The sequence below is a fragment of the Podarcis raffonei genome, chromosome 8 (assembly GCF_027172205.1).
Source record: "Podarcis raffonei isolate rPodRaf1 chromosome 8, rPodRaf1.pri, whole genome shotgun sequence".
Lineage (NCBI taxonomy): Eukaryota > Metazoa > Chordata > Lepidosauria > Squamata > Lacertidae > Podarcis > Podarcis raffonei.
In genome coordinates, this window is record NC_070609.1 from 91556242 (window position 1) to 91564564 (window position 8323).

The window sequence follows — 8323 nt, forward strand, 5'->3', positions numbered from 1 at the left end:
GGGCCCAGCTAAGCCCCTCCAGGGGAATTGGGGAGGGGGGTTAAGCCCTATGCCACCCTTAAGTGTACAGCTATGCTGAGGGAGTTTGGCTCCTGAAGAGCTTCAAAACAAGGAACTAAACGGAAGCACCTCAGAAACTGACCTGCATCTCAGAACATTTTTTAAATTGTATTGTGTCACCTCTACAGAGCCTTGACTCCTCATACATGAACCACTAGAGGATCAACCTGGCCCCACCGTTTGGCCAGAGAAGCAGCAGCTGCAAGGAACTTCCTTCCCTCCATCCCTGCCAGGACAAAAAGGGGCTTCAGTCTGCACTTGCTCTGGGACTGCGGGGCAGAAGCCAAGCACACTCAGTCACCCTCCACTGCCTTCTCCCACTGCTTACAAGACTATTCAGTGACACCCTCGATGGAGGGGCAATTCCCCCTCCCCAATCAAACTTTTTGCAATAAGGAAAATGATGGGGTAGGCCAGGGAAACATGCTTCGAGGCAAACCCATCAGAACAAATGCTCAGTTTAAATCGCCGGCGTCATCTAAACTCGCTGCAAACTTTGTGCAAACAAATCAGGGTGAATGCTGAGTAAACAGCTCATCTGGAAGCAGCCTGTGATAGGATAGGTATCACAGTTGTATCCCACCTTCCCTCCAAGGATTGCAGGCCGGGTCCCAAGACTAGAAGTAAGCTCTGCATGAGAAATGTGGGTTAGTGGAAGCAGCTGGGGGGTGGGGGAGGTGATGTTTAGCAACACACTTCCAGCCTGTCACTTCACTTCAAATCTTCCCCATCCCTGGTGGTATACTTTGTCACTGCCATCCCCACAATAACCTTGGTAAGTAGGTATGTAGGTAGGTAGGTCCAGTGAAGAAAGTGACTGAGCCAACAGCACCCTGGCTCTGCACCCACCGGATCTCCACGGGTGAAGTCCAACAGCATTAAAGCTTAGAGCAAACTGTCTGTACCTTCTATTTACATATTGTTATGGTGCATGACTTTCTTGGGAAGTGTAGTGAACCTCGACAGAGCTGCAACTCCCAGCAGGGCCATCTTAAGCATATCCAGCACCGTGGTGCAAAGATCCCTCTGGCGCCCGCCCCCCCCCCATTTCCCAGAGTTGTCAACCTTTTTTTAGGGGTGGAACCACTGGACTTACTCCCAAATAAGCAGGTGTGTAAGATTGCAGCCTCGCATGCTGCTTCTCCTGCATTCTCCTTGTTCTTTCTCACTTTGCTCAAAATGTGAAATCCTTGCGTCTAATAGGAAAAAAATCTACTGACAAGGTTAGGATTAGGGAGCTCATCCCATCACGGCGATTTGAACCGCTGACCTTCCAATTGGCAAGCCCAAGAGGCTCAGTGGTTTGGACCACAGTGCCACTCGTGTCCCAGCGGGTGTCCCGCATCCTGCGTCACAACAGAATTAAACGATCAAGTTCTTACAAATGCAGAACGGGTATTATGTGGCACCTGTAGGCGTGCCGGTTCTGCCAATCGCTGTGGGTGCATATAGGATTGTTATCTCACAGGTAAACCGGCCCCAAGTTGTTAAGAGCTTTATATACTAATAGTAACACCTTGAACCTGGCCCCAGTAGCAAATGGGCAAACAGAGCAGATCTCTGAGCATGGGTGATATACACTAACCTCCCGCGGAGGCTTGGGAAGCAAGCTGCACACCCACCAGCCATATAGTTGGCGGGCGCAGCTGGCAGGCATGCAAGGAAAGGGGAGGCCACTGGCAAAGCCGCACAGCTCCCCCACTCACTGGGGTGCCCCTGAGAGGCCAGCGCCCTGGCACCACTAAGCCCTATGGGAAAGACGTCTCCGGCTCCCAACACCCTAACCATCCGCCATTCCCAGGATTCTTGGGAGAAGAAATGTGCTTTAAATGCGCATCCATGGGACGCCTTTGCTGAACACTCTTGAAGCAGCATATGAATAGCAGGTGTTAATCTCATGAAAGGAGGCACACAAGCATGAAGTGTTCTGGTAACTCCTCAAAGGGTTGTTGGGAGAAGTGGACACCAGCCTTTTCATACCTGGAATTCCCGCTTAGTCCAAACATGCAGGGTAGCATGGGACCAACTTTGCAGTAATAATAATAATAATAATAATAATAATAATAATAATAATAATAATGCTACTTATTTACTTAGAGCTTTGCACTCCACTCTCCAGCCCCAAAAGCTCCCAACTGTCACATACAATCAATTAAAACAGGACAGATCCTGTCCACAGGCTTACAATCTAAAAAAAAAAAAGAAATACACAAGGGACAAGGAGGGAAGAGGAAAAATAAAAATAAAACCCAGGCCCCAATTCTTAAATAGCCAGTCAGAGTTCAGAGGCAGGAAGTGCCCGGTGGAGCTGTTCTTTCTGCAAAGGTGATGGACTGAGCCTTGCTTCCTACCTCTCCCCATGAGGCATTATTCTTTGGGGGGAAGTTTTTGTAAATTAGTTTTTATTAAATATTTTATCATGTTACAAAACAGACAAATAAGCGGTTAAAAGTACAATGGGAGGAAAGAGGGGAGAGAGAAAGAGGGAGGGAGGGGGATGGGGGTGTTTTTCTTTCATTCTACTGATTAGTGTTAGTCTAGGGCAGGGGTCAGCAAACCTTTTCAGCAGGGGGCCAGTCCACTGTCCCTCAGACCTTGTGGGGGGCCAGACTATATTTTGGGGAAAGAAATGAATAAATTCCTATGCCCCACAAATAACCCAGAGATGCATTTTAAATAAAAGCACACATTCTACTCATGTAAAAACACGATGATTCCTGGACCGTCCATGGGCCGGATTTAGAAGGTGATTGGGCCGGATCTGGCCCCTGGGCCTTTGTTTACCTACCCATGGTGCAGGGGTTATGCCAGCATCACATGGGTAGGCCCTTATGGTATAGAGAGGTATAGAGATATAGAGAGACATTGTGAGAGGTTTGTGAGTCCCAAGTTTGGTTGGTTGTGTTCAGTTGGTTGCAGTGTAGCTTGTTTGTATGTGTGGGGGGGGGGAGGGGTTGTTGGATCAGGTTAGTCATACTGATTCAAATGCTGTTGGGGGGGCGGAATTGTCCTGTTGTGCTGTGTATGTGATAAAGGGGAACCACACTGGGGTGAAGGTGTCCTCCTTTGCTTGTCCTCATGCTAATTTAAGTTTGTTAGTTATCTTTTCTAGTAGGGCAGTTTCCCATACATTTTGGTACCAGTGGTTTATGTTCACTCCTCATAGGTCCTCCCGGTGTCTAGTTACGATGTTTTTTGCTGCTGAGAATAAATGATTTATGAGTTCTTTGTCATGTGCATTTGCATTATTATCTTGGAAGGCATTTAATAAGGCTAATTCTGGAGTTACTTCTATTACCTGTTTTGTTATTTTGGGGATTTCCTGCAGCACCGCTATCCAAAAGGATTGTACTTTGGGGCATTCCCACCACATGTGGAGGTATGTGCCTATGGAGGTGCAGTCTCTCCAGCATTTGGATGAGGTTTCTGAGTGTATTAGTGACAATTTCCTTGGTGTTAGGTACCATCTGTAGATAGGTTTCATAGGAAGTTCTCTTTTTTTGCTTGAGATGGATTTAAGTGGTAGTTTAGACCACATTTTGACCATTGGGTAGGGTTTATTTCAAATCCTATGTCATGTTCCGAGTAATTTTTAATTGTGGTGTGGGGATTTGTGGTTTGATACCATCCCTCTGCTGTGTCCCTCCCTCTGTTGTTAGGAGGAGTTTTTCCAAACTAGTCAGCGGCCTGGTAGCTGCTGTCCAGTGGGGCCTCCTGGCCCACCAGTTGAGGACCCATAGAATTGAAGAGTTGGAAGGGACCCCAAGGGTCATCTAGTCCAACCCCCTGCAATGCAGGAATCCTGATACGGCGAGCAGCTGCTTGCTCTTGTGTTTTCACTGTTCAGAATCATGGATAGACTGGCAAAGGGGAGCAGGTGTATGTTTGTTTGTCCAGGAGGGCAGGGGAACCTGTTGGACTACAACTCCCATCACACCTGGCTGCTGGAGCCCAACAACACCTGGAGGGCCACCCCTTTTGCCAGGCCTGGCCTACTGCACTCGCACACCATGGGTTGAGCTCACAATGAGTCTGGATTGTTGCCCTTGTCAGCTGGATTGTCTGCCTTAGGCGCCAAACTGTCCTGAGCGATGCAGCACGCAGATGACAGGAGCAGGTTCAACCACAGTTCATAATCCACTGACCTCCCCCTCACCCTCCCAGAGGTGGTTGCCATTTCACCAGAAGGGCATTAAATAATTAAGGAAGGTTTTACAAATCAGCGTGTTACAATCGTGACATAATCTGGGTAATTCCATGAACCTTTTGCCCCCTCTGCACAAGTACATGAGGAGAAGGTTCTGCTCCTTTCCTCTGGTCTCCGCTCAGCATTCCTTAATGTGCTGTTCCAGGGGTCTAGTTCTTCCTAGGTAGGGATGGGCAAATCTGGTAATTTCTGGGTCCCTCAGTTTCTTCTGTTTTCAATATTAAATTCAGTTTTCCACATTTCTGCAGCAATTTATGGTTAAACATATGTATATATATTCTTCAGTATTTTAGTGCAAATTTATGCAACTAAACATGTTTTAGAATGCAGTTTTGACTAATGCACTCATTCTTTTGCAAGCAATTTTTTCTAATGTGCGTTTCTATACAGTGATACCTCAGGTTACAGATTTTCAGGTTACAGACTCCGCTAACCCAGAAATATTACCTCGGGTTAAGAACTTTGCTCAGGATGAGAACAGAAATCGTGCAGCAGCAGTGCGGCAGCAGTGGGAGGCCCCATTAGTTAAAGTGGTGTCTCAGGTTAAGAACAGTTTCAGGTTAAGAACAGACCTCCGGAACGAATAAAGCTCTTAACCCGAGGTACCACTGTATGTTATTTTCAGTCATGTATGCAAGTTTGTACACAGTGGTTGGAGAACTGTACTGCAAAAATTCAGAGAAGTGTGAAGTTTGAAGGATAGCTGTATATTGGATTGAATATTGGTTCAAGAAGTGCAAATGTAGAGATCTTCTCATTAAAATGCAGACAAAATTGAATATTGCCCTCCTTCTCTCTGGGAGCTCTGTTGGATCCGGGATCTTATTTATTTATGGCATTTAATACCCTTTAGTCAAAAAGGCTTTTGGAGCAGCTTACAAAAATTGGTATAAAGACAGTGCCTGAGCACAAGCACACTATAAAGACCTGGCACATGATGAGAAAGGAAGAGGAGGGAGGAGGGAGAAACAAACTCAAGCCCAAGTTCTTAAAACTGCAGCTCATCAAACATCCACTTAGTCCAGCATCTTCCTTTTGGCAGCAGCAGGCAAGCCAGACGCCCCCAGGTCTGTCACAAAGAGGTCACAGATGCAAGAGCTGTTTCTTGCAGTTTGCCTGCTTTTCAGCAAATAGTGCCCAGAGGTTCAGTGCCTCTAAATGTGAAGATCAGATTTCATCACCATAGTAAATAGACAACTTCCTGGAGGACTTCTTTAACTCCCCTTTAAAGCCTTCTCTGTTAGCACCCATTGCCACATCTTGTGGCAACCAGGACTGGCTCAAGGCAAAGGACAAGATTGTCTCTTCCTCCATAACAGATTCCATGAGGGAGTGCGGCCCTTTGGCTGAAAAAGGTTCCACACCTCTGATCTAAGTGGCAAAGCAAGCGGGGATGGGGGGGGGCAATTTGTTCTCTTAACCTCCCTGTCAAAGAGGAAATGGACTTAAGGTTAAGGGACAAAGGGAAAGCAGGACTTGCCAAGGCAGGCTCCCCCGGCAAACAGTTTTCCTCCTGCTCATGAGGAAGTGGATCCAGCACACCAGCCCAGTCCCCTCTGTGCATTTTCATTCTGGATTTTCTGAACGCCTGGATGAACCTCTGCTTTAACCAGCCTGGCACCATCAGCCATGCCCCCATGCGCCCCAGCACTATGTGATCATGCTGACTGGGGCCGATGGGAGTTGTGGTCCAAAACAACTAGAGAGCACTTCATTGGAGAAGACTGGGGAGGGTGCTTCAAGGAAGCAAAGTGCACTAACGGCCAGGGTTAGAACTCCTGCCAAAAATGGTTGTGTATACAAAGCCCTAGAGAGGAGGACAAAAGGACAGTGACCAAAGTCACATATTTCACATGGCAAAAAATGTTTTGCGACCCTTTGTTGCAAACAGGTGTTATGCCCTGGAACTTCTCCCACTGGTGACTCCAACAGGAAAAACACTGCTTAAAAATTGCGACCCAACCAAACTTCCATCCTCCACCTACATAGGTAGGCCACCTTTCAAGGAGGGAAGTTGAACTCTGCCTGATCTCCTGGAGCACATTTTGCAGTCAGGAGGAGTGGGAGATTGGGAAGTAAAAGCCCTTGTTCATCCACCCAAGCACTGTAGCGGAAAACCCGTTGCTTCCCCATTAAGTTGAGGGTACACTGCCATAAATAATCCATTTGGGAGGAGGGTAGCAGATTATGGCAAGGAGTCGTGGGTCCAGGGTCACAGCAAGAACCACCATGAAATATGCAAGACCCCCCTCAAAGTCCGTGCAGCGGGAGAGTGGTGAACGCTTATTGGATCTGACTGGGCAGAGTCCCTAGCGGTGGGGAGAGCTGGGCACGGAGCAAAGACTCTGGTCCCCCTCACGGAAGCCGTGCCACTGGGGTGGGGGAGTCACGCAACAATGCAGATCTTGAGCTAACTGGAACAGGGAAGGAGGCAGGGGGGCTCACCCGAGAGCAACGCCCAACCATGCCAAGTCCAACCTGCTTGACCTTTTCCACCACAGGGGGGGGGGGTCAGCAACTGCCGCAGTCAGAGAGAAGGTGGTGGTGTGATATTTGTAACCTCTCTATCCCAACTCTTCTTTTAGGTGTGGGGTGGGAGACTTCAGAAACATGTTCAGGGGCAGAATCAGTTTACATTGAAGCATGCACGTTGCTGGATCAGCCGCAAAGTCCATCTGGTCCAGCATCATGTTCTCCCAGGGGCCACTGCCTCTGAGAAGCCCACAAGCAGGACCAAGTGCACGAGCCCTCTCCTCAATTGTGACCCATAGCAAGTTGCATTCAGAAGGCATGTTGCCTCCAGCAGTGGTGTCAGAGCGCACACAGAGCCTTATCCTCCAGATGTATCACAGCAAAAAAAATTCCAGTGAAAAGCAGCAGGAGCAGACCAAATTTTAGTCAGCTCCGGTGCAGCAGTTGCTCTCCAGGACAAGAGGGCAAGTGGTTTATTATTATTATTCAAGGTTCTTAACAGCTCTGAGAAATAATGCTCAGGAAGACTCTTCTCCTTCAGGGATGGCTCAAGACATTTTGCTGCCTGAGCAGGACGATAAAATGGGTTCCCTACCCTGCCTTGCCCAAAATCTGATCAGCCTGGGAGTTGCATCTCAGTGAAGACTGGTGGCAGGAGAGCATCACCCACAAGGGCGGCGGCAGCAGCAGAAGCAGCAAGCTTACGCAGAACTGGCTGGATGCAGAGGAGTGGTGGGAGGCAGCAGGTGGGGAACCCCCAGGGAAGAAGACTCAGAGCCAGGGGGTTGGTGGTGGGACACCAATGAGTGGTCAGAGGGAAAAGGCAACTGGGTTTAGTGAGCAGGAAGAGGCTGTGGCAGAGAGCAGTCCAGAGGCGGCAGAGGAGGGGGGTCAAGAGGCAGAGATCAGGTAGCCAGCTGGCCTCCCCCTCCTGCTGCAAGCAGCTCTCTCCCCCCTGGTCTCCCAGAACATGAAGCAAAATGAAGAGACAGGTGAAGGAGCCTCAGGAGGAAGAGGGAATTTGGGGAACTGTGGGAAGCTGGGACCTTCAGTCCTCACAAAGGCCTCATTGGGGCAAGACCTACTGGGAAGAGTTGCTGGGAACACTAGACCTGCACTCTTTTGGTTTCCTGAAATAGTTAACTTCACTGACACCAGGTGTCTTATTACTGACTTGCCCTTGGCTGCTGACACTTGGGGGGCACACACAGCTCTGTCCTCCAGGACCCCCCAGCTACTCCAGCACCTGCTGCCTAGTGGTTGGAGGGGCACAGTCCCACTTCCCTACAAACATGCACCTGCCTCTCAAACGAGGGGAGCCTGGCCTGTTCCACTCCCACTGCAACCAGCACAGGAACCCTGCACTGTGCCCCACTAAGAATGCCTGCCTGCCTGCCTGCCAGTCCTCAATACGGAAGCAAAATATGAGGCATCCCCTAGTACTTGCAAGGCTCACCAAGACCTTTGGGCCTGTGGGCAGATTTGCAAAGCAGTCAAACTGTGACAGGAACCATGCAAACACACAGGCTACCTCCACCATTTGCTGTGCCAAGAAAAATTCAAGACAGAAACTGAGGCAGCACA